Genomic DNA, 27,786 nt, shown 5'->3' with positions numbered 1-27,786 from the left:
CCATAGTGCGAAAGAGAAGGCTGACCTTCTGGTCAAACTCTTCGCCTCGAACTCGACCGTGGACGACGGGGGTGCCACACCACCGAACATCCCCCGGTGTGATAGTTCCCTGCCGGAGATCTGCTTTACACAGTGTGCAGTCAGGCGGGAACTCCGACTCCTGGACGTCCATAAGTCGAGTGGGCCAGACGGCATCCCCGCAGTGGTTCTGAAAACGTGCGCCCCTGAGCTGACGCCTGCGCTAACGCGTCTGTATCGCCTCTCTTATTGCGCTAACAGGGTTCCGTCTTCATGGAAGACCGCCCACGTCCACCCTATCCCCAAGAAGGGTGACCGGTCGGACCCATCGAGCTATAGGCCTATCGCGATAACTTCCTTGCTTTCCAAGGTGATGGAGCGAATAATAAATATACAACTCCTGAAGTATCTTGAAGATCGCCAGCTGATCAGTGACCGACAGTACGGTTTTCGTCACGGTCGCTCAGCTGGCGATCTTCTCGTATACCTTACTCACAGGTGGGCTGAAGCCTTGGAGAGCAAGGGCGAGGCTCTTGCTGTGAGCCTTGATATCGCGAAGGCCTTCGACAGGGTCTGGCATAGGGCACTTCTGTCGAAGCTACCATCTTACGGAATCCCCGAGGGTCTCTGCAAGTGGATCGCTAGCTTTTTGGATGGGCGGAGCATCACGGTCGTTGTAGACGGTGATTGCTCTGATACCATGACCATTAACGCTGGCGTTCCACAAGGTTCGGTGCTCTCCCCCACGCTTTTCATCCTGTATATCAATGACATGCTGTCTATTGATGGCATGCATTGCTATGCGGATGACAGCACGGGGGATGCGCGATATATCGGCCATCAGAGTCTCTCTCGAAGCGTGGTGCAGGAGAGACGATCAAAACTTGTGTCTGAAGTGGAGAACTCTCTGGGGCGAGTCTCCAAATGGGGTGAACTTGATTCAATTCAACCCGTTAAAGACACAAGTTTGCGCGTTCACTGCGAAGAAGGACCCCTTTGTCATGGCGCCGCAATTCCAAGGAGTATCCCTGCAACCTTCCGAGAGTATTGGGATACTTGGGGTCGACATTTCGAGCGATGTCCAGTTTCGGAGTCATCTGGAAGGCAAAGCCAAGTTGGCGTCCAAAATGCTGGGAGTCCTCAACAGAGCGAAGCGGTACTTCACGCCTGGACAAAGGCTTTTGCTTTATAAAGCACAAGTCCGGCCTCGCGTGGAGTACTGCTCCCATCTCTGGGCCGGGGCCCCCAAATACCAGCTTCTTCCATTTGACTCCATACAGAGGAGGGCCGTTCGAATTGTCGATAATCCCATTCTCACGGATCGTTTGGAGCCTCTGGGTCTGCGGAGGGACTTCGGTTCCCTCTGCATTTTGTACCGTATGTTCCATGGGGAGTGCTCTGAGGAATTGTTCGAGATGATACCGGCATCTCGTTTTTACCATCGCACCGCCCGCCACCGGAGTAGAGTTCATCCATACTACCTGGAGCCACTGCGGTCATCCACAGTGCGTTTCCAGAGGTCTTTTTTGCCACGTACCATCCGGCTATGGAATGAGCTCCCCTCCACGGTGTTTCCCGAGCGCTATGACATGTCCTTCTTCAAACGAGGCTTGTGGAGAGTATTAAACGGTAGGCAGCGGCTTGGCTCTGCCCCTGGCATTGCTGAAGTCCATGGGCGACGGTAACCACTCACCATCAGGTGGGCCGTATGCTCGTCTGCCTACAAGGGCAATAAAAAAAAAAAAAAAAACTTTTTGAATGTATTTATTTATTATAGCTTTTTTTATAGAATTAAATTTTTTAATATTTATTAAAAACATTGTTGAGATGTGTATATATTATATCAATATTATAATATATAAAATAATCTTAGGTTACGTAAAATTTTAGAACAAACAGAAAAATACATCATAAACTCCAGATATTTGGTTGATACATTTGTTATTTAAATAGACTAAACTATGTTTTTTTAATTAACATTCATAAAATCTTAGAAGGAATGTTTTATGTTTATAATATCAATATCAAAATCTAAAAGATACAAAAATGAAGCATCTTATTAGTACGCTACAAATTATATTAATCTATAGCGTAGTACCGTAGCGGGCCGCGGTTGGGTCGCCCAGCGAAACGACTGGTGGTAGAAAATTTTGGTGGGAAGTGAGTGGGGTGCGCGCGCGCTGCCAGTCATACAGTGACAATCGCGGCCGATACCACACGCCGCCAGTGCAGTGCAGTGTACCAACAATAAAAAAAATACCACCAAAAAAAAAAACATTCAACAGTGACGCTTCATCGAAAAATCAGTGTACGTTAAAAAAGAAAAAATAACAAAACGTTTGCCTCACGGGGGCATAGTTTTGGGAAATGTTTGTAATTGGCATTTTAATAGTGACGTGAATGTGCCGCGGATTGTGGATACGACACAGTGGATAAGCAGCGGACTACAGTTTTCTTATTATTTTTTTTATAATAATATTTTATTATTTTTTCTATATAATCTCCACCCTCCTTGTAAATATTAGCGATTTGTTGTGAAGCTCTATTTTATGCCAATCACATTTTTTCCCTGATTTTTTCTTTTACCTTATTATTTTTTTGTTTTTTTGTTTTGTTTATACTGACCTCTCTGTGCACTAACCGCATGTGTAGTACTCGTATGTGTAGACGTGACGTTTGGAAACATATTATACTGTTTTCGGGTGACAGTACCGAAGGTCGCTCGACAGGTTTTTATTTTACAGTTGTAACGGCGCAACGAAACGCGTGACACCGATTATTGTGTGCTTTTTTCTTTGTTTTCGTGGTATTTATAAAATAAATAACAGCACTCGTAGCGACAATCGCAACTAAAAAAAAAAACAACTATTTAATTTGCTAATAAAAATAACATCCGAAAAAGAATATTGATTTTTATGTTAACGTTACTTGAAAAAAAAGATTCACGTAGTACTAACACTAAAAGCGATTTTTGAAAAATTAAAGTAATTTTATTATCGCTCGTAACAAGTATTGAACTTGCTTATAGTATTTCTCTAACTCTAACTTTCCACTGTCGACTTTAATATCGGATGAGCCTAGCGTCAGGTACTTCACGGTCTACAGTTTTCGTTCTATCTTGTTCTAGTCCTATCCACACCCTGTGCCTCCCCCGGATACTCAGTGCTCAAACGGACTGTACTCCTGACATCAAAGTGAATAATGTATCGGATTTGACGGCGCTTGTACGAGTTTCGTTAACAAAAACGTTTTATAGGTACGTATTATTTTGTTATATGGGTCACTGAACTATTTTATAGCTCAGTTTTAATGAATATTAGTAAATAATTCGTTGTTTGATAAATTCATATTATCTATCTTTTATGTAGGGGCCATTTTAAACTTCAATTTACGTTAATTTATTCTTATTCTCGTTAAATAGGTCACTGAACTTTTATTGTACTGGCGTGAATTTTGGTAAATGGGTCATTGACTGCAGTTATCGTGTTTGCGTATTTATGCTAAATCCGTTGCCACCGTAACTGGATTTGCTATGAATGTGTAGCCTAAACAAAGGTTATGTGTTGAGGAAATGGGTCAGTGAACTTTAGATGTAGCTACGTAAAATTTCATAAATAGGTCAGCAACCCTACAGCATTATAATACATTTTATATGTGTGTGTGGATTTAAGATATTTTACGGCTGATTCCGTTTTAATTTTATTCGTTCACAATATGAAATGTTTCAATTAGTTTTCGTGGTTAACCAATAGTGAAAATGAAAATAACTTAAAACTTTTGTAATAATTTGTAAAATTGAAACTTTAATTATTCGTGTATATTGTTTTTATGTAATACATATATTTTGCAAAATTTGTTACCATAGTTACCATATTAGCTACGTGTCATAAGCCGTTCTGTGTGCTCCCGATGTTGTGTGAGTGCCTGCTTTGTAAATGTAACGATTTATTGAGATTCAGTGACGGCAACAGTACATTTCTTTCATTAGCTAGCTTAAAACCAAGTTTGTATTTTTGATTAGAGATTATTGGTTATCAATTTTCATGAAAATTTTAGTGTATAATTTGATTTAAATCTATTTAAATGACATTGTTAGGAGAACGTTTGGACGCATTTTTTTGGGTAAAATAATATGCATTAATTTCTATATATAAAAATGAACTGCTGTTCGTTAGTCTCGCTAAAACTCGAGAACGGCTGGACCAATTTGGCTAATTTTAGTCTTGAATTATTTGTGGAAGTTCAGAGAAAGTTTAAAAGGTAGATAAATATGAAAATGCTCGGAATGAAATAAAAATAAAAATTTTATTTTATACAACAGTTTAGGTATTTTATTTATCGATTGAGGCACTACGAAGTCTGCCGGGTCAGCTAATTTAAAAATAAATTGTTGTTAGTTCATTATACGTTTCCAAACTATTTATTCGCTGGTGATGAAACTAGGGACTGTTTTTGAGACTCCAGAGAAGGTGTTAGTACTAGAAATGAAAGATAGATGGCGTATGAGTAGTTTATTGAAGTTAATGTGTTTTATACAATGAGCGAATCACACTTTAAAGCTGTGACGCTACTTAATTATAAAATTTATAAAACTAATTACTACTGAAGAAAATAAAATGTCAGTTATGAAAAACTGTTACAAATGCTTTAACGTTGATACTTTTCGACTGTCGTACACGATTGCCATCTCTTTGTACACATTTCAACATACAATAAATATTCCTGTCCTATTCCTCACTGGGTCTCACGACTTCGGCTGTGTCTATGCTGTATGTCAATCAGGTTATAACGTGCAAGAATAGAAGAATAATGTTCCTTTCGTGATAGTTTTCTATTAACTCAGGCCATTTATTATCATCTTCCATAACCGAAATGCTTGTACTGCTAAAATTAAATCATCATGTTAACAATTTACATATTTTTTTTGTGAATGTGCTAGAATTGTGATATTTATTATTCAATAATTTTTATTTGTCGTTGTTTTTTGCGTATTTCCAATTTAAAAGGTATTTATTTATGGCTTGTTGTATGTTACCTACATCCCTTTTAGTCTGTCTGGTTTTATATGTACTAGCCGTTTGAGTTGTTATGAAGTATAGATGTGTGACATAAGGTTGATGAGTTTGGTGAGTTTATTATGTTAGCCGTGTCCTGCTAGAAATGTTATTGATTTGTTTTAGTTCTGTACCAATTACGTCTCGTTTTCGCCTATGAGAATATTAAAATATATTTTTTTTATCTATAATAGTATTTTTTTTAGTAGCCGCGCCGAAAATATTCTTCATCTACGGCGTGCACAATGTTTCCTTAGCTGATAGAATTTGTTACTATTCTTAGAATCTACATACATTATGATGATTTATTTTTAAGCAGAAGATCTAAGGTCACAATGATACATAGAGCATCAGTGAGTCAGGCAGTTGTTGGCCAATAGCAGTGGGCGTACGGAACTAGCGATCTGGGTCAAATGGTTTTTGTGTCATAAATGGTTTGGGACTGAAAAAAGAAACTGCAACAGTGAATATAGGGGTAATTGTTTTCCTTCGGGTTCAACATATCGTGTTATATATACGCAGCGTGTTGAAAATTTTAAGTTGCAAATAACAATTATTATACATATTATTTAAATTATAAATTGGATATAATAAAGATTATAATAGGTTCGGGAAAAAGTATTTTCGTATTATAGTATGTATGAACTTGTAATAAAATCTCTTTGGCTATACTATTTATATGATTATTTATGTAGACTCAGTATTTTGTGTTACATATTTAGAAGTATTTATTTTATTGCTGTTGAAGACAGCTGAGCTGAGAGCTCATCTAATGGTAAGTGGTAGGTGCTTATAGACACTGGTGATGTCAGGAGCAATGCCAGGTGGCTGCCTACCGTGAAGTGCGTTCGTTAAACCTGTTTTTAGAAGATATTTCAGAAGAGCGATTTTATATGTTTGAGTTTGTAACGTGATACAACAATCAGATACAAACCAGTGTAACTGAGCTTATTGTTCCCGATAATATTTGCTATAGCAACACAGCTTCAAACCTGTACAATTATGCTCTGGGTAAAAACGATCTTTTGAATTTGACTGTTTTGCGTTATACGACATTTATTGTTGTAATAACTCTTTATTTTAGAGTTAGCAACACTTATAATTGAATTGTAATGTTTCTTGCGACAAAATATTTTAAATATGAGTCCCTTGTAAAAGAAAGCTAGATTAAAACGTGTAAAGGATTTTTATTCATGTAGACGACACGTGAAAACCCCAGGACGGACAATGTCAACAGGCGATAACATTCGTTAGGTTAGTACGGAATGCAAAAAAAATCGCCACTCGAGTACGGAGATGACAGCTAGCTTTGCAATAGAACATACGTCCAGTTGGATACCACGCTATACCTCCTATACGGTAGCAGGACTATTTATCAGTTTTCTGAAAATAATTATAAAGAAATTCAGCGCCAGTTGAGATCGCGAGCGCACCGTACACAGTATTTTGGCTCTACATGTCAGAACTATGTGTAGGTACACGTAAAATGAGTGAATTGTGTGCTTCCCGTAATTGATGGGTTCGCATGTAGTTATCGGCTCGGGTCGAAATTTGAGTAATTATTCTTATTATAATTTTGGGAGGCGATGGAAGCTGTCTGTCATAGTGTCATCAATATACGACAGTTGCTACGCGAATTGTTGTTTAAATTTTTGCCTTTTTTGTACACTTAACGAGAATTAAGTAGTGGGGCGTGGTTGACATTGTAACTAAGTGATAGCGATCTACAAAGATTTATTTTTAAGCTTACGTAAAAAAATTAAACAATGGGAATTTGTTCTAAAAGTAAACTATTAAAAATTTTTACTAAAAAAAATAATCGCGATAAATAATAAAAAAGTGTAATTTATAATCGCACAGCGTACGTGTATTATGATGTGACATCTTCGTGCAACACTCACGGTGTCTCTTATATAAATAATCACAACAACATAGAAATCTATGTTATTCTATTTACATATGACAGCTTAATCGCAGGTATGCTGTCACACTATTACCGCATGCTCATCTCTACAACGCCTCTAGGAATTTAGATGTGATTGATTGGTGATGGCTAAACTCAAATTCGTTATCGTCGTATTAAAAATATGTGTTTTTGACTGGTCCTATAAACTTTGTAAGTCTAAATGAGACAATGTTTCGCGTGCGAGCATTCGTAAAGAATAAGATAAAACTTAACCTTCTCTCTTGATACAAGTAATTAAATTACTTTTCTTCGTTTCAATATAACTTTATTTATAAAAGTAAACAATGAATATGAAAAAAAAAACAATCTAAGTAGTATCCAAATAGAAACCATCTTTTTTGAAGTCGACTCAGAAAGTCCTCATTCAAATGCATGAGAAACACAAACAATGTACAATAGTAAAATAGAAGGCTAACCTAGAACATCCGCCGTGGCACACATTCCCTGGGTGGGGAGAGCCGCGGCGTAGGAATGGGGGAGACTGTTAACTTTCACTCGCGGATCAGCGCGCGGCATTGACCATGCGAACAGTCAAGTTTACTATGACGTATCATTCTAATAGAGATAGCTAGACTCTGTATATGGCGTGTTTGTTTTTTTTTTTTTTTGATTGAAAGATTACTGGTGGCCCGAAGGCCTTTTCAGTTTCACCAGGACAGGTGGGCGAACAAAGGCTCAGCCAGGAGGGGTGGGATTTGCTAACAACTGCCCGAGCGACTCCGAAGGAGACCTAACAACTCAAGAGCAATTGCTTCGCGAATGAATCTACTACTGGATCGGAATCGCGACCCGCTGAGAAGATCCGGCGAGAAACTCAGCGAGCTGATTCATGGGTTAGGTTGCACGGCGAACTCTTTGTCGAGTTCGACGAGTACGGTTACCGGGTTCCTAGGCCTACTCCTAGTGTAAGAGCTAAAGGCGTCAGCGTGTTTGTATGTACGAACCAGTTGCGATCACCTTTCCGTCCTTAATTTACTCGGCGGAGTTACAATGCAACATTGCTTGCAGGCACCAGAATAACACAGACGTATTTTCTTGGTAAATAGTTTTACTACATAAAGCACTCACTATTGTTATATGACCAGACGTCTATTCTCTCTATAAGATAGACAACTGTAGAATATTCCAAATATAGTAAATTTAAAAATACCAAAAACATCACCCTGTAATTTTACTGTACTGTATTCAGTCAGTATCAGCAGTCCTTGATACATGTGCAAATTCTCGAGTTAATCAAACGTCTTAAAGTTAAGAAAAAAAAACGTTAACATTTTCCGTTACATAGATAGATACAGGTCACACACGGGTCAGGTGTTATCAATTTTTAGATCTCCAAAATAAGTGAAAGGTCCTGTGATTCTTTTTATACAGATAGTATGAAGGCAGAAATAAGAGCGAGAAATCCACACAGATATTTTTATCCAAAGCTATTTAAAAGCTCTAAATCAAATATCAGAGTCAGACGTGTTCCGCAAACTGAATTGCAAATTCAATTTGCAAAACCAGCAATGATTGCAGACTTACAAAACGTCTGAATCATTCGGTTTTTACTGTCTCGCTGATAACGTAACGCGGTGTTGCAGATAGATATTAGGAAAACAATAGTTCTCTGTTGGCCTACACCAGTGACTAGTAATTTTACCAATGCCATTGTTATTTATATTGTTTCCGTGTGAAGGACAAGATGGCAGGACTCTGAGTTTATGACTTGAGGTAGACAGCTTTTTTTTAGTACCCCTGTGGGGAGACGAACATACGGCCCACCCGATGGTGAGTGGTTATCATCGCTCATGGACGTCATCAAAGCCAGGGGCAGAGCCAAGCCGCTGCCTACCTTTTAATACTCTCCATAAGCCTGTTTGAAGAAGGACAAGTCATAGCGCTCGGGAAACACCATGGATCATTTCAAAGCCGGATGGTACGTGCCAAAAAAGAACTCCGTAAAGGCAATGTGGATGAACGCAGTGGCTCCAGGTAGTATGGATGAACTCTACTCCGGTGGCGTGCAGTGCGATGGTAAAAACGAGATGATGGTATCATCGCAAACAATTTCTCAGAGTACGTTGCTTTATCTATATGCTAGTGAAAGTGTCACTGGTATTAAATAGTGGCCGTGCCGCCAAACTTCAAGACAGGAAGATGTTACCTAGCCGTGCGAATTCAGTATACTATTAATGTTTTTAATCACGATGAAAGGTACCATTCTATGTCCTTACGTTATCGATAACGATCGAATGATTCGAATAGAAGCGGCGAGTGGACAGCTGGTGGCGCCGACAGCTTTCTCCCCGCGGCCAACGGCCCACGTCGCGTGTGCTATGTCATTCTGTTTCAACAAACACACGACGTATTTTGCCAGACACTACTACGTCTGTACATTGCACATATACAAAAGACCTACTTAGATGAATCGAAGATATCCATTTAAGTTTCTAAGTAGTGGAAGTCTATGGGAGTTACCATCTTGTTTTTGGAACATCTCGAACTAAGCCGTCATGTAGTACTGAAAATTTAATTTAGCGAAAGGCAATATTGGTAGGACTATATCTTTGAGTGATGGTAGCTTCTTCTTATCAGCTAGTTTTTGGCTTTGTTTACTATCCATAGAGCAAACTCTTTTCTGAAAATTAGGTATGTACATGGTTATACAGTATATATTTTCATTGCTTACTTTAGCTTGGAGATAATGGCATCAACCATTCCATTGACGAGCTCATTAACAGACTGATCATTCTCTTGTAATTAGGTACACCTGATGAACTATATACACAGTAATGATAGTGTGCAGATTTGAAGTAGTGTCCCCTTGTTTCACTGTCCACACACGCGTTCAGTTCGTATGTGTGTCGCGTCCGCGGTGCAGTTTGCAGGAGAAAGTTGCTGATCTCACCAGACCGGTCAGCCTCCTCCAGTCAAGACCTTAATACGAGAGTTATTCACAGAACGGCGCAGACAAACATATCAAAAGATGTTTCAAATAAAACCAAAATAATTCAATACGGTTTCTTCAACGACTTCAGAACTAATTTTAGATGTAAACAAATATACGATACAAACAAACTACGACACATTATTTATTATTGATTTTCCATGTCGATTCAGATTCGTCTCAGAAAAGTGCCAAATTAAACCTAAGACAAAATAAAACAAGAAAAAGTACATGGATTTACTAAACTATCACTATCTATCTATCTTTAAAAAAAATAAATTGATGTTCGTTAGTTTCGCTAAAACTCGAGAACGGCTGTACCGATTTGGCTAACTTTGGTCTTGAATTATTTGTGGAAGTCCAGCAAAGGTTTAAAAGGTAGATAAATATGAAAATGCTCGGAATTAAATGAAAATAACTTTTTTTTTAATTTATTGTTTTTACTTTATTTTAATGTATCCCCCGTGGGACGGATTCCCTTTGTTTGTTTTAAGTTTATTTTATACAAAAGTTTAGGTCTTTTATTTATCGATTGAGGCACTACGAAGTCTGCCGGGTCAGCTAGTTATTGAATAAAAGTATAATTCACGTTTACTTCTAATTACAAAAACTTTTAACTGAAAACAAAAGATTTGTTAGAATAAATCAAACCGTCATAAGAACAAACAAACAGTATTAACGTATTATTAATTAACCTCAAGTACTTACCAGGCGACCTAGATAGCTAGCGCTCCGTTTATTCCTCCAGCACATTGTTAGCTGGAGAAAGCCAGCGATCTGCCGTAGACCGGATCTGCCCACACCCACTAAGCTCTATATAATTCTAGACTTTGAATTTACTTATTTATGCTTGACCTACTCAAGTGGTGCTTAGGTGTTATTTTTGTGGATCATCACTGATAAGCGATGCAGGTGTGTGCTCAAAGGGGTCAGTGCCAGGGTCGGGCTTATAGTGAAAGTGTATTGTAATTTTTCTCTGTAAGTGCAAAGCTCCTCCTCTATGTGCTGGTGACGGGATGTACCATGACCTGTTGTCGTGGTTATTTCTAGAGCACTTTTATTAAAATAGCTAAAGATAAGATAGTATTTGTCGAGACTTGCATTGTGATTTCTATCATCTCCTGCAATTGCTTATCATCAAGTGGGCCGCAAAGTCGTTTGTTTCTCGACTACAGCTTAAAAAGCTTATCAATTATAATTGTCAAGCTATAAATACTAACAAAATCAATTTAAGTGAATGATGACATCCCTCTCGATACGTAAGGACGATTTTTTAAACGTAACACAAAACCGATGGCCCGTAGGAAACCAACCAGAATAAAATACATGGAAACTTTGTTCGACATAGCTAATTAGCAGTCAATATCTATATTTACATAATATTAATTATCACTCGAAGCCTTGTTGCTTGAATTTTTTAACTTACTTAACGCAAACACAATTTGGAGCACGCGTTGAAGTCTTTTCTTTTAAAAGTTTCGCTACGAAATTACCGAATATTTTAAGAACCCATAATTACGTTACGACTCACGTGTATCATTTAATATTATTTCGTTTTGTACTCGAAATAAAAAAAAATACATATTTTTCGGTATTACAAAGGCACATATGGGAACACACATGTCATGGAGCTTTCTCGTACTTTGAGACTTTCTCTGGGGATAAAGGAAGGCGACAGATGTCCTGCCAACCCTTCAATCAATATTTGAATCCATTTGCCCCGGCAGGTATATTAAAAAAACGCGTGGGAGCCTCGAGCTCGATGAATGATTTTTTTGTACAAAACTTTGTACACGTGGTAATGTAACTATAGACATTTCGGATCGATTAGTGCACCTGACGACTAGCTCTATCTTTTTACTAATGGTAGAGCGTGCTATGAGCCTGCAGTACTATGTGCCTGCCTATTACAGCCGCATCATGCCAGAGACATCAGCCTCAAGTCTCAAGGTGGGTGGCAGCAGTCATGGGGCCATACAATATTTCTGGTAAGGTTGGTCATAGGCAGTTTCCTTGTTAAAATACCTGGTGTCTTGTTGAAAGATAAAGATCAAGAAAAAGTCCCGACTCGGGGAACTGTGGAATGTAAAGCTTAGAAGCTCATGATGAACATTTTATTTTATACGATTTTTATAAATTAGATAGACGCGGGGACATTCATGTGCATTGTGCGTCTTTACAATTCTTCCAGACACTTACAGTACCTTGAAAAATATTGCAATAACGTTGAAAAAAATATACATTATGTAGGGTGCTGAGATAAATAAAATGACTCCTCGCTGATGGCTGGACCTGGCTTTCGCCTGTGAACGCTGACGTGCACACAGCCCGTCTGATGAAATACTGTTATATCAAGACTTAGATGTCTTATTGAGTTTCTATGGATTCTGATAAATATTGCGTAGCCGTATCGTCGTCTACGTAATAACACTTAACCTAACATGCTCATCAACTTAACAATGAAACAAAAAAACATCTACCCACAGACCTACATTTCATCAAAATAACTCTTCTAATAAAAACCCTAACAAAAAATCCATTCAACCCTACCATTACGATCCCTTCGTATGAAAAGTAAATAATCCTTTGTTTACATCGCCCTTAAGATCCGGAACAAACCGGATATAGATTCGATGGCGGATATGACGTAATTTGATATTCGTTTTTTTTTTAGATAAATCGTTTTTATGGGAATTCAAATTTAACTAGGAGCTCAGTTGTAATAATATGATAAAATGTTCTTAAATATATTGGCTTAGTTTCAAAAGTTTTATCTATAGTTTAGTAGACATACGTAGGTATCCAATTGCCAAATGCAGGTAAGCTTGCGGCTCATCTCAGGGTAAGTGGTTGCTGTCACTCGTACAGGTTTTTTTTATTTTTTTTATTGCCTTAGTTACTTTAGGTAGGTATGCAGTTAGTACAGGTGAATCACTATTTACTTTGAAAAAAGCGGTGCGACACGGTAACCCTCTGGTCGTGGCCGCCGCTAATTACTTACTCGACACAGACGACGGGGCGACGTAAAGCCACCGTCGCCGAAACATATTTTTCGGGTCCCCTAATCCACTCTCGGTACTTTTACGCTTTTCAAGCACCGGTCACCGTCCTCGTCGAACTCGTCGATTACGACAAAAAGTTCGACGAGCGAACTAACCCATAAACACAGCCCACTGAGTTTCTCGCCGGATCTTCTCAGTGGGTCGCGATTCCGATCCGGTGGTAGATTCCGTAAAGCACTGCCTGCTATTACTAGAGCTCGTGTTAGCAACTCTCTCAAGTTGAGCCCCTGAGTTGATCCACCAGCCAGTGAGCAGCCGGAATAGCTTCTTAGCCTGCCAGCGAATAGCCAGAGCAAACAACACTATTTATCGATAAAAGCACTTTTTCAAACGTCCATTTCTATGGGCTGCGATAACGACTTAACATCAAACGGACCGTTATAAGGACCGCGACTGCGCATAAACTATAAACGAATAGCCAGTACCGCTATATTAGCGTAGATATTTTAATACCGAAACAGGACATGTGTGTGTCCGCGCGTGTGTATAATTTATACACGGATCAGAACGCAGACAGACGGTTCTGATGTAACGGTGTCGGTCAAGTTGGCCACGCGTAGACCGCTACCTCGTAAAATGCTAAAATACCACCGTATATTTGGTCGTATTGTGGTAGGTACTATCACTGCCACGAAGCTTTCAGGTTTTCCCGTTTGAAACAGAAAGCCGTTGTAAGAGATGTCCACTGTCCTACGGTAGAGTCTACTGGCTTAGTTGACTACTTAATAGGCAGGTTGTATGCTCTATCTAGAGCACTAAAAGATATGTGGATAACAAAACATATCTTTCAAATTTTAGTTTGTAGGAATAACAATAACGACTCCGTCCGATGTATAAACTGTTTTTCGATAATTCACGTAAATCATCTCATTGCATTTAAAACATAATTTTGAACAGATCGGTCACCGTGCTTTTAAATTTATTTACTTTTGACCTTACAAATTCAGATATAAATCTTTTGCTGCCATAGTCTTCGAATGTTTAACTTTAAAAAATATATGTATTGCAGATTACACAATGTGGTTACTGACCTGCGAATAGAGCATGGAATCATTCGTATTAAGGAGAAACAGCGCCGCTTAGGGGGTATCAGATTAATATCTTAAAACAGTTTTATCATCCGTAAAATTACTATTAATACTATAATTTATTTAGAAGAAAGTTTCCGAAGTACCTAATTCTATCGGAGGTGACATTATCTGTACACTTTCTACAAAGATCATTTCGTATTTATGAACTGCTCATTGAAGCGTCAAGTTTGTAAATTATAGTTTTGATCTAAAATTATATGTTTTGATTATTAATAACGAACGGGAAAACAGATTTTCCTAGATTTTCGCTCAAGAAATGTGTTTTCAAAAATGTGTGTTACTGTCATAAGAGTGCCAAGAGATTCTAAATTGTAATAACAATTTTAAGATTTTCGTTCGTTTTAAGGTTTCGTGCCCACGTTTACGTCCGTCTTACGTTTTACGATAAATGTAAAATTTATAATATTTTCATTAACCGACGATACCCAAAAGCGATTTAAATCATAATTAAAACTGATTTTACGGTTTAATCTCGCGTTTTTATGTTCGTTGAATTATTTTAGTTAGCACAGCATTTAACTGTCGACAAATAGCACATTAGTCACCGTATAAACAGTAAAAGTAATTATAATTATGTATACGATGAACGGAAATAGTGATTTTAATAATGTCTAAGCCTCACGGAATCCTCAGAGCGTACATTTGTTTTTGCAGTGGGATAAAAATGAGCAATACCATAGCGATGGTTGTGTTCATAGCGCTCGCTCTAGCGACCTTGCAACCTACGTCACCTAACTGTACCGCACGTGCTCGATGACGTATTCCACGAGACTTGAATAAGAAGCGAACACATACGATATATTCATTGTAAAATGAACTTCACACCAATGGAAATAGAATGCTTTTTTATATCTTGACAGAACGTAAATTTGTTATCAGAGCTGAGTGATACAAGTCAAATCTATTTTAGAGTTTTAACATAAACGTTACATTATTTTAATACTAATGCAGTTTTCGAGGTGTTTTTTGACTACAATTTTTTGTATTGTTTTGAGTGCAGATATAATTGTACAAGAATCAAACTTCAATATTTCGAAACTTCAAGCTCAGAGAGAATTCAGCGCTCGAGTATTTAATTGTGTAGTCGTGTTGGCCCAATGTCGAATGGAGTTCGATCATTAATGTTGCAATGCACAAGATTGAGCAAAGTACCTCAGTGTATTTTGAGGTTTTCACGCGCGTCTGTATGATCAAAAACTAATCGACCTTGCTATGACTAACAAAAAATATCTTTTACTAGCTGACCCGGCAGACTTCGTAGTGCCGCAATCGATAAATAAAAGACCTAAACTTTTGTATAAAATAAACTTAAAACAAACAAAAGGATTTCGTCCGACGGGGGACACATCAAAGGGAAAACAAAATTGCTATTTTTATTTAATTCCGAGCATTTTCATATTTATCTACCTTTTGAACCTTCTCTGGACTTCCACAAATAATTCAAGACCAAAATTAGCCAAATCGGTCCAGCCGTTCTCGAGTTTTAGCGAGACTAACGAACAGAAATTCATTTTTATATATATAAATAGATAGATTAAGAAATGCACTAAAATTTTCAGAACTTGAAACCACCAAGCACAGCCTTTCGCTCGTTATTATACAAGATACTATTTGTACAATGTTTCAACCAAACCGAATAACAACCCTGTTGCTTAGCAACGAACCTAAAAAGATAAAGATTTAATAAAACTAGTGGACCCCCCGGTAGTCAATATTCGACTTTATTTAATTGAAATTATAAGCTTGTACACTAATATGATTCTATTGTCAAATTCTATAATTACAGATTTCGCCAAGACTACACTTTAGGTAAATATTAATAAAGACAAACAATATTTAATCAATTCTCAATTTAACCACAGACTATGAGCAATAAGAAAAGTTTAAAAATAAACATATAGTGTGCATGCGTGTGTGTGTCAAATACACGGTATATAGTGTGTGTGATATTTATTGTATTTTTTATGCATCATTTAAAAAAATATTAATATTCAATATTCTGCCCTCCTTCTCTATATTCTCTATAAGTGTGGAAAGTTTCTTACTGCTCCGTCCGCTCAATTTTCGTAAAAAGGGGTACAAAGTTTTTGCTCTTCAAGTATTAATATATAGATACCCTCAAAACCGCAAGAATGTTTTAAAACACGCACACCCGCGAAATCTCCCGAAATGTCTCCGCAAGTCCATTACCCGTAGAACAATGCGAAGTAGAATTTATTTGTCGTGCGCCGGTCAGCCTCCACGGCAGACTGGTCGTGGAACAGTTAGGAGTGACGCGGCTAACAGGCCCCACGCTACAGTGAGCTACAGGGTCAAGCGGGATATACCGAACTGTTTTATGCAAACAAATGCTTTTTTTAACCCGCACCGGCTCGCGAGCGGTCGGCCGCGCTACGTGTGCCGTTAGCGCTGCTAACTGCCTCTGGGTCCGTAGCTGCTGGCCAACTATTGGGCGTCCAGTTTACGCCTTATGAATTCTGATGTTTTACCGAAAACCCGTAAAACTGATAACGACAAACGTAATATAAGCGTTGATTCTTAAGATAGTGGATCTCAAGATATATCTTTTTTTATTGCCTTTGTAGGCAGACGAGCATACGGCCCACCTGATGGTAAGTGGTCACCGTCGCTCATGGACGTGAGCAATGCCAGGGACAGAGCCAAGCCGCTGCCTACCATAAAGCCATAACAATATCTCAAGGTGGGTGGCGGCATTTACGTTGTAGATGTCTATTCCAGTAACCATTTAACACCAGGTGGACTGTGAGCTCGCCCACTTATCTATTGCAATAAATAAATAAAAAATCCTCTAAATATTCTACACATAAAAAAAACATAAATGTATTATTACACGTGAACGAGTTTATCTGTTTTCTATCTAATTATGTGGCAGTCAAATCATGTCATTGCCAAATGTGAAGTACGAGAAAATTTACAAAAATATTTTAGTATTATTTCATTAAATCATCGGAAATCATTTTATATTTCCGAAATCATTTATATTCTTTAAATATCTCAGTCAGTTCATTATATTATTATCACCAAAAACAATAGTACTCAAACGAAGGAAATATAACAAAAAAAAGTTAAGGTTTCATTGAACTCTGCCACCAAACCGGAGGCCACTCGGAACCGCCCCGCGCGCACAAGGACTGCGACTGAGCCGGCGTGCACACACACGTCCGATCTTCATTTTATTGGCCCCGTAATATCTAGAAAACCACCGTGATCCTTACTTTATTATTGTCAAAATAAAGATTACTCATTTAGATTTCCTAATGCTTTACGAAGTTTTTTTTTTTGCTCCTAAAAAAATCTTAATATTCGTATAGTTGGGACTCATCAGCCACTAAGGCGAGTACCGACATGCACCACTCATTTCTTATGTAAATAACAACTAATCAATGCACCACAAAAGACATATTCAAAAGCCAAAACCTTGTTGTCGTCTTTAACATTCAAATCTATAAATCTTGGTATACACTGTATAGACCGGAGTCTCAGCCTTAAACATTAGCGACCCACTAGCAAACGGCTTCCAAAACCAAACTAAGTAGTGCTGGTCATTATCCTTGACATCCACTACTGCTTATCTTTATTCTGCACGCTTTGTTATACCTACAACCAGCGCAGGGCCAACGTGAACATATGCTACGCTTCGACTCTTATCCGCCTTCGTCAAATGACAAAAGTCTTCGTCAAAAATAAAAAGACGTATTGTAAGCACAGGTACCAATCTTCCAGAGACTCTTTGTCGTAAATCGCCTATGTGTTTAGGTTTGAAACAGCAGTTATGCAATGCAATTGTGACGATAACATTCATATTGTAATCTAGGTTCTGGTACCCACTTAACGCTAGCTGAATCGTGTGTTCGTTCAAGTGTCTATGCAATAAATAAAGACTTGTTTCCCGAGCGCTATGACATATCCTTCTTCAAGCGAGACTTGTGGAGAGTACTTACTGGTGGTAGGACCTCTTGTGAGTCCGTGCGGGTGGGTACCACCACTCTGCCCATTTCTGCCGTGAAGCATTAATGCGTTTCGGTTTGAAGGGTGGGGCAGCCGTTGTAACTATACTTGAGACCTTAGAACTTATTCTCAATGTGGGTAGCGCATTTACGTTGTGGATGTCTATGGGCTCCGGTCACCACTTAACACCAGGTGGGCTGTGAGCTCGCCCACCCATCGAAGCAATAAAAAAAAAAAAACTTAACGGTAGGGAGCGGCTTGGCTCTGCCCCTGGCATTGCTGAAGACCATGGGCGATGGTAACCACTCACTACCAGGTGGGCCGTATGCTCGTCTGCTTACACGGGCACTAAAAAAAACTCAAAAATGAATGTTTGCGCTACGCTATACATTTTGCGACATTGGAAGTGAAAAGTTTATCTAACAATCTACATGTCCCCTCCAAAGCTAGTGTGATGCCTTTCATATGTATAAACACGCCCTTATCACGAATTCCTAAAGCAACACCCTCAATGAAATGTAGGTCAAGATTATTAAAGAATCGATGTCTTTCGTCTCGCTCATACGTACCGCTCTGTCTCGTTCGCACAGCCCTCGGAAGCTTCAATCCATTTGTCGAGTTGAGTTTTTATCTTAAACTAAGATAAAGTATTTAATTATATTAATTGCATCTTTATTGAATACTAATCATTTTGACTGTTTATTTGTCTTTTAATTAATCGTTATTAATAGTATTTAGAGACTAAAATAAAGTTGAGTTATTGGTCTACTGGATGTTACACGCTGACCGTCATATTACTTGATTAAGGAAAACCGATCTTAGCTTTGGAATCTCTGGGTCTACATTAAAGTTTTCCTTAATTTTGCCTCAGCGCTATAACATGTTTTACTAAAGATGCTCGGATGAACACATCGATGAGCAACGGTGATCACTCCTCGTGAACCACATCTCCTGACGTATTCGCATACCAATACGTCTTGAAAATGAAATGGGTCAGCTTAATGTTAGTCCGTCATCTATACAAGCCACGAAACACGGAACGCGCCTTGTCTCGCACGGTGAGTTCTTGTAAGTTCAAAAGTCTCGAGTAAACCTCACAGGCCCCATCGCTTCGGCTCCTGAGCCGCGACAATAAAGCCGTGGACTTGTACTTGACTTTGAAACGAGGTTTCGCGGCCACAGACCACTCGCGGCGACAGCACGAGTCTCCAAAAGTGAAACGTTTCTAACTGTTAATGTCACTAGGCTTTCGGTTTTACAGAAGCGGCGCTTACGTATTAGCGTGCTGTAAAAAGTATTTTTAATTCTTCTCAATAAACAGATGCTCTTAATAATGTGACCGACTGCTGGTCATAAAAACAAGTATCGGATCCTGGTCACTTATTTTGCTTTTCAATTATAACAACTATCGGATTCGAGTTGCTAGTCTGCAAACTACCGATCGTTAAAATATGAATCAAATAATGTATCTATCTATATATCTATTTAGTCAACACAAAGATAAAGTTATTCTACAAAATTATTAATACATAATAAAATGGCTTACATATTTGTACTGTTTCGGTCTCATGTCAATTGTATATTGTTAAAGTATAATTGATTGCAGTATTATTTCAATACAATTGCTATTTTGATTTCATAATTCAATGTGACAAATTCATATTTATTTTGTCATAACTATCGACGGTGATGGCTTAGCACGAGAGGAGTATTCCACGAAATAATTACACTAGAATTGATTATATTTTATGTAGACAAAAGAGCATCTAGAGTGAAAACCGATCGCTTTCAAAGCCCACTGCACCTTTCCGCTATTAACGTGACCGCGTCTCAAACTAGGAGACCACATCCTATATTTCGCACGACTGATCTTTAACGTCAGTACATCAACTAGTATTTGACAAGCTGAATGGGAGATAATTATATGTTGGAGTACAAACTCTTTAATTTCAAACTGTGATTTTATCTGCAGTAGTTATGTATAGATCGTGTGATTTCGTGTGTCGTGCTATCGAGACGTTAACGTGCGGTATGTTTGAATGTACGTAATTTGAAATGTGTTCACGGATGCTCACGGGTACAGCATGTCAAGGATGTGCTGGTGACACAGGTGATGATCATTTACACAAATGCGGACGCCGCAGTGCAGAACATTATTTGGTTCTTATCTTTATATCTTAATCTTTGTATGTATGACAATTATACTATAAACTTATTAAGGACTTATACAATCTTAGTAGCTTATTAAGCGTCCTGGATGCTTTTTATGGGATGCTGTTACTGAGTTCAGTTGCCCCGCAAAGTTGTCATTAAAAATTAAAAGCTTAGCATTTTTCATTAAAAAATAATAATAATAATTAAGCTATTATAAACGCTACAAATAGAATTTATTTATTAATTACTTTATAAAACAAATCCAACTTTATAACGAACAGCATTAAAGGTCTAGTTGTGTGTAGCTGTTACAGATATTCCAAATATAGTTATTTACGTGGTTATTTATGTTACAAGGAACATATTTTCAAAGAAAGTATAAAACACTAAGCTACGACTTAAAATATCGAAAGAGCACAATTTTAGTAATTATTTTAGTTCTTAATGCGTACGGTAGACCACCAATATATTGACATGGTTAATAATATAGACTACGGTTGCATCGATACAGTCTGTTCACTTCGCCTAAATTAGTATACAGTCTCAAATTACCTCGCAGGGTGATTACATCCGTGTCGGAATTAGGTCACAACCCGGGAATTCCTTTGGTGCTTTTTACAGTGAAGCCCCATATTCGTCACGCAACCTTATTTATGTGGACACACTACGTTCATGGCAAATTTATCAAAATGCCCACAAGTATTAAAAAAAACAGGTTCAAAATTATATTTTCTTAAAAACAAATAGGGAGAAAAAAATCAGAGTACGATTCACCAGCACTCACATCTATATCATTGCTTAAGACTGAGCTTCGTATGCATACTTTTTAATTAGGAATTTTGACTTTTTTAATTAATTTATTATTTATTTTAATTAATTTATTTTATTGAATTTCCACGAAAAGTTGAAGAACCGTTTGATAGAATTTTAATTTTAATTTTTTTTTAAATCATCGGATCAGTTATACGACAACAAGTACTATAATTTGGTTTAATATTGTGCGACATTACAACTTAGTAAATTGTTGTGATTACTTGCGATTCTTCTTATTCGTAATTGAGATGTTCTATCACAAGCTTCACGCGACACAGAGGAAGAGTTCGGGCGGTCTCTTGAATTTTATTAACAATTTTTAAGTATTAATACTTATTGAAATTTATGAAATTACAATTTAAAAAAAAAAGGTTTAATTTGCAATAGTTTCCATAAAACCATAAAAATCCTATTTAACTATGAATATTGTTAACGTTTTCGAGTACCTATAGAACGAATCGTCATCCGTGTGCTATGTTAGACATTTTTAAAAACCTTTAATAGTAAATGCGAGTAAAAACTACTTAAATAAACACGTAGAACTATTAATGTGAAATACTTTATTCCAAAAAAAGACACGAACCCTGCTCCGATGTTTCCGAAAACTTTATTGAGGTCACACGGAGGGTCCCGTTAGACCAGGGACAAAACCTGTTCCAACAGGATCGGGCAACGGCCTCAAGTGATCCACGTAAATTGACCAAACGAACCGCGCAGAGTCACTTTGAAGGATCATTTGTATTATTATACTTTTGTTCGATTTTCTTCTACTAAGACTGATTTTGGTTTTTTATAAATAATCTATTAACAAAATGTTGTCTGTATGTGAAATATGCGTTAACGAGTCTTCGTCAGATTTAATTTAAATTTTGAACGGTTGTTAATGACGTGAAGTTTTTTATCACAACTTTTGTCTAATTCCCATCAATGCTAACTAATTAAATGCATCAGTGCTAACAAATGTTTTATATACACTTGGTGATTGTACCAGCGGAGCGTGGTAGTATTCTATTATTTCTAAAGAATAGCATTTACAGAAATCAGTTTATGATTTTTGTAACAATATTTTTGACAAATACTTTAAATAGTTCTTACCTTTAATGGTACTTAAAATATATGTTATGTGTAGAGAGATTGAAGCCTTTTTTTATTGCACTAGTAGGCAGATGAGCGTACGGCCCGCCTGATGGTGAGTGGTTTCCGCAATACCAGGGGCATAGCCTAACCGCTGCCTACCGTTTTTGAAAGAATTCTAAATGTTTTGAGTTGACAGAAAGGAAATGACCAAAAGCAACTTTAAAGTGTAAATCTTCGTTTTTTTATAATCTAGATTTATTTATTAGTCCAGGAAAATGTAAGATCGGGTCGAATTTTCAAGCATACTATTCCGAAAACTATGGCAACTACAGAACTTCTTAACCAATCGTAAGAATTAAAAGTCGTGTATATGCCACAGTTTCCTTACCACAGTAACCCAGTTTTGAACGTCACAGTCTAAAATGAATTTTCGTCATGATTTGCGTGTTTTAAATGCTATTCAGCACGCGACTGTGCACGGTCAGTGTGTCGAGTTCTAATTATTTAAATACGATTGAATGTAATCCGATTTTAATTTCTCAAGCAGCGTGTGGTTGCTCCGTCGGATAGATAGATTGAAGTAACGAGATTCAGACATTGCTTACTAACAAATAACCTGCGAGCTTGCCTGTGAGAGCAGATAAATTGAATGTGTTGACATTGTTAATGTCGCGGCTAAGGTAGAATCATACATTTTAATTACAGTAGACGGGCACACAACTCGCATTATTATGTCTATTGGCTCCGTTGTCTACTTAATATCAGATGTAAATTTGGCGCTGTCGAGAACATTAAAAAATATACCTTCATGTCAATCTCAGCAGCGTATACAAATGTAAACTTTACGAATTTAAAAAAGTTTCCCTGTTCAATTGTATACATATTTAGGGTAAGTAGATTTATTTTTAAATTTTTTATTTTTTATTGCCCTTGTAGGCAGTCGAGCATACGGCCCACCTGATGGTGAGTGGTTACCGTCGCCCATGGACTTCAGCAATGCCAGGGGCAGAGCCAAGCCGCTGCCTACACCAACAACTGTCAAACGCGCTAGATAGCGGAAAAGTCTTAGTCTTTACTTACTTTCCAGATAAATCCTCCACAATAATTGATGGCATTCTGAGATGGCTATACAAAGCTCTTGGCAACATTTAAAACCCAACACCGGTTGTAAGGCAAGTTCCAACGCCGGCCTTAATATGTTTCATTTAATTTTCGTATAATTAATATCAATTTGTGCTTGTCAGTAATTAATCCGTTACTCTTTACGAAACAAATCAAACTGATTATGTACAAACCGTGCAGTTTATTTTATCGCCGTGACGTCAGTGCTGTGTTAAGGTCTTGTCATTCATACAGCGATATATTTTTATATATATTATAGAGTCGTAGCAAGCAACTATATGATTAAATACTTATTATCTTATTATCTGAAAGTAATTGTAATGAGTTTACGTTGTGGCATACATAGCTCTAGCTCGAATCCTGGGTCTTAGGGACCCCTCCTGTTTCGGGTTCCCTCCGAATGTTCAAATTGAGAATGCCCCGCCTAACGCCCTAACGCGTGGGAGGAAGGTTGTCTTTTTCGTCTTAACCCAAAATAAACCATTTTTGCATATATATTTGAAATAAAAAACCTTTGTCTATTTCTCAATAGTCAGGTACATTATTATTTCTCACAGATTTTGATATATACCTAATTGTTTCAATACGATAAAACATCTTCTTTTTTTTTTTTCAAAATGTTTTTTTTTTTTACTTTATAATCTAATAAACCAAGATGGATAGCTAGATGATTCACAAGCGATTTAATTTAGGAAAATAGTAAAAAAGCATAATAAATCATGATAGTTTAAATTTTTTTAAATAAATATATTTTAGCTCTAGCACTGGGACGGGCACCTTAAATCGTAACGGTAAGTAAATCTAGTTCTAAAACCGAATTCTCTTAACGAAAATAACTTAAAAACCCGCTTAATTTGCGCTAACAACCGTTACACACTTTTTTGCTCACATCTTAATTTTGTCTAGTTTAATTTTTATTACCTAGCCACTAGACTAGCAAGTAGACTAGACTAGTGGAAATTGAATCAATTGGTAAATGTGTACTATTAAATATTTCGCGCACCAAATAATACGTCACGACTCAAGATGAGTGTCTCAATGTGTTAATAGGATCCATTGGCTTTCGTTCGTAAAATTTTAGAACGGTTAATTATATAAATAAATAGTCGCGAAACAATATCACCATGAAGGAAATCTGAGCTACACGTTTTCATAGTTAATGAGGTGCTAAGTAAAACCAGTGCTTTAACGTTATTTTTATTCTGTTAGTTTTCCTAATGAACAAATTCTTTTTTTCACTTTTTTCTCTCTTTGATACTTCAAGGTCGTAGTCGAGATTATTATTAATATATTGTTTTTTTTTTATTGCTTAGATGGGTGGACGAGCTCACAGCACACCTGGTGTTAAGTGGTCACTGGAGCCCATAGACATCAACAACGTAAATGCGCCACGCACCTTGAGTTCTAAAGTCTCAGTATAGTTACAACGGCTGCCTCACCCTTCAAACCGAAATGCATTGCTGCTTCACGGTAGAAATAGGCAGGGTGGTGGTACCTACCCGTGTGTACTCACAAGAGGTCCTACCACCAGTAATTGTCCGAAAAGATAAGCGCAAAATTCCCTTTTAAGCTGCATTGAGTTCATAAATGTGGAGTACATGTATGAACGTACATCTGCAGCATCACAAAGATTGTCAGACGTATCGACAGATCGCTACAGTCGCTAACTAGTTCAGATCTCCAATTCTGATAAAACTAACATCGAGGACAGATGAAGATTAAGATTTTTGATGTTATTATTTTAAGATCTGCTACTGAATTTTGTCATGTGCAGCTAAATACGTCACGTCTGTCTCTGGGTAGTTCGAGATTGGACAGAGGCTTTTTATTTACTACCTGATAAGAGCAAAGGACAAAAACAAATGGGAATCCTCAGAGGAGGCCTTTGTCGAAAGACAAGCTGTTAAGAGGAGAGATCAGCCGAATGCCGAGAATATGTTTTAGTTAATTTATAGTTTTCTTACCTCTATTGTTATCATTTTATGTTTAATTAAATAAGTTGAAATCTAATAGCAATAGAGGCTTATTTATTTATTTATTTAAGAGCTGATAAACACACATTTCTTCTGGTGCGAAGTATTCTCTGGGCTGTACTATGGGCGCGATAGCTAATTTCAGAAGATATAAGATTGAATAGAAGACCTAGAAATGATTAAGGCTGCTACCACGGTACTAGCAGTGGCACCACAGACTGACAGCTTCTTAACACCACATCGACGTTAATCGCGTGGTTAATAGTCGTTAAGAATAAGAAACGGAAAGTGGAATAAATGTCGTACACGAATATGACAGTACTTGATTAAGATAGCTTATATTAGTCGGTTTATTGTAAAAGAGCTTTCAGCCTAACTTCACAAGGCACCTAGCCCAAACAATTAATTGGAAGTCACATATAGTCAAGATAAGAGACGTTTGTGTGGCATCACAATATTTTATTTATTTATTTATACTTTATGCACAAAATAAAAGTTGTACACAGGCGGACTTAGTGCCATGGGCATTCTCTTCCAGTCGACCATAGGGTGGTGCAGAGAAAATTCATGGTAGGTGCATTAACAAAAAAATAACAAACAACAACAAAAAACAAAAAAAAGGACAAAATCAAAACAAAAATCTTCCTTTAAGTAACATCTCAGTATTATAAAATACACATAATGTTAAATATAGGTACTTATATAGATTACATATGACTTTGTATGCATAAATAAACATACTAGGTAGGCAGCGGCTTGGCTCTGCCCCTGGCATTGCTGAAGTCCATGGGCGACGGTAACCACTCACCATCAGGTATGCCCGTCTGCCTACAAAGGCAATAAAAAAAAAACTACAATTTAATATACCTATGTAAAAATAATAAAACACATACATACACATAATTACACAAAATATAATATACATGTAAAGTAATAATATGATATACGAAATGAATTATAATTTACACTGGTGTTAGGACATGCTGAGGAATTTGATCTCATACCACAAAGTGGACCGTCATCGCGTCTGTATGAGCGTCCGCTTGTATACGCTTGGTCATGTTTGTCCACTACGAAATTAAAAGCTGCAATCGTAATATGAACAGTTTAGCGCTCTCGGTGACAAACAAACGGCCGTGACTTGCAAAACGCATGTGTAACAATACTTTTACTTGACAAATAGAAAACGGTTTCACTGAAATACTCTTATCATAACGCAGTATGGTCTATTTTAGTTCAACGGTCGTTCGTCTATTTGGGAAACTTTTACAATTCACATGCAGTCGTTAATATGAATTTCTATTTTTCTCGTAAATGTTTTTTATTCCCTAGTTGTGTATCCACCTCGATTCAGTTATTTTAGGAAATATTTTTAATTCCATACGTATTTCTAAAAAAAAATTTATATCCAAACATGGTAACACCTAATCGCTGGCTTAAAAAAGGGACATGAATAAAAAATATATTATTACAGTGACGTGCTTGCAGTACTATAGGTATGGCTTGGGTACTTACACTGACTACTATGCTAGTACGTTTCTCTGCTACTACCAGACGCCATAAGCCACGACATAACAACCTTGGCCCATCTTGAGATACGCAAATGTTCGGGGAGTTGTTAACGAAATCCACCCTCCCCCGCCGAGTTTGTGTTCGCCCACCCAATCTGATGAACCTGAAAAGGCTCCAAGCAAGAGCTTTGTTCCTTACAAAGATACTTAACAAAAATTACGCGGGGTGGTGCCATATTTTAGCCTGCATAAATACATTTCGGTACTTATTTCACAAAAACCCAAAAGGTTAATTGAATAAAAATTTAAATTAATCGGTAATTGGTTTATTGTTGCGTTGCAAAGCACACGGGGTACGCGCGCGTAAAGAAAGTACGGAATGACTTATGTAGGCGCGTGTATGCGAATTAAAGCTGCGTTACTGGTTATGTTATGAAACAATACCATTTGTGAAATTACTATTTTTGGGGTAAGTCTATATTGCAATGCGAATTGAAATGAAAAAAATCTTAATAACTATTCTTAATGGATTTAAAGTTATCAAAGATGGCACGTCGTCTTGTTTCAATTTATGATACGCATACGAGCAAAATAAAATGCGAATACCGTATAGCCATCCTGGACATGTTATAGTGACGACTATCTTATCCTAAGCCCCATTCTTAGTTCCATCCTCTTTCTATCGCTTTGAAGGATGGCACATACATAAGCATTATAATTACAATTGATATTTCAACCTCATATAATATAGACTTTGGTAAATTATTTGTTTATTTATTTATAATTTTATATACTTGACATTATGAAGGTGGACTTAATTCCATAGGCATTCTCTGACAGTCTACCTTAGGGGAGTGCAGAGATGAACCTTGGTAGATGTAGTGTTTTAGTGATATTAGGTACTTAAACATATGTATATAATATATTACATACATAATATTTATAGATACAAATACTCGTAATCACTAAGCATCAAATGGGCCGGGAATTCATTCGTCTATCTAGGTAATAAAAAATGAGTAATTACTTAGGTTTTAACTATGTTAA

The 27,786-nt window shown here is 37.3% G+C and overlaps 1 protein-coding gene across 1 annotated transcript in view; it reads left to right on the top strand.

The window, feature by feature from the left end:
- Positions 1–2,203: 2,203 nt before the first annotated feature.
- The window catches only part of LOC101737149 (ichor), a 48,160-nt gene continuing 22,577 nt past the window's right edge, over positions 2,204–27,786 (top strand). The window contains exons 1-2 of the mRNA XM_004924405.3: positions 2,204–2,326; positions 3,146–3,274. The gene's annotated coding sequence lies outside the window, so the exon portion shown is untranslated. The remainder of the gene's footprint in view (positions 2,327–3,145; positions 3,275–27,786) is intronic.

The sequence above is a fragment of the Bombyx mori genome, chromosome 15 (genome assembly GCF_030269925.1).
Source record: "Bombyx mori chromosome 15, ASM3026992v2".
Taxonomy (NCBI): Eukaryota; Metazoa; Arthropoda; class Insecta; order Lepidoptera; family Bombycidae; genus Bombyx; species Bombyx mori.
Note: the sequence above shows the minus strand (reverse complement) of the source record. Positions and strands in the feature narration are given on the sequence as shown.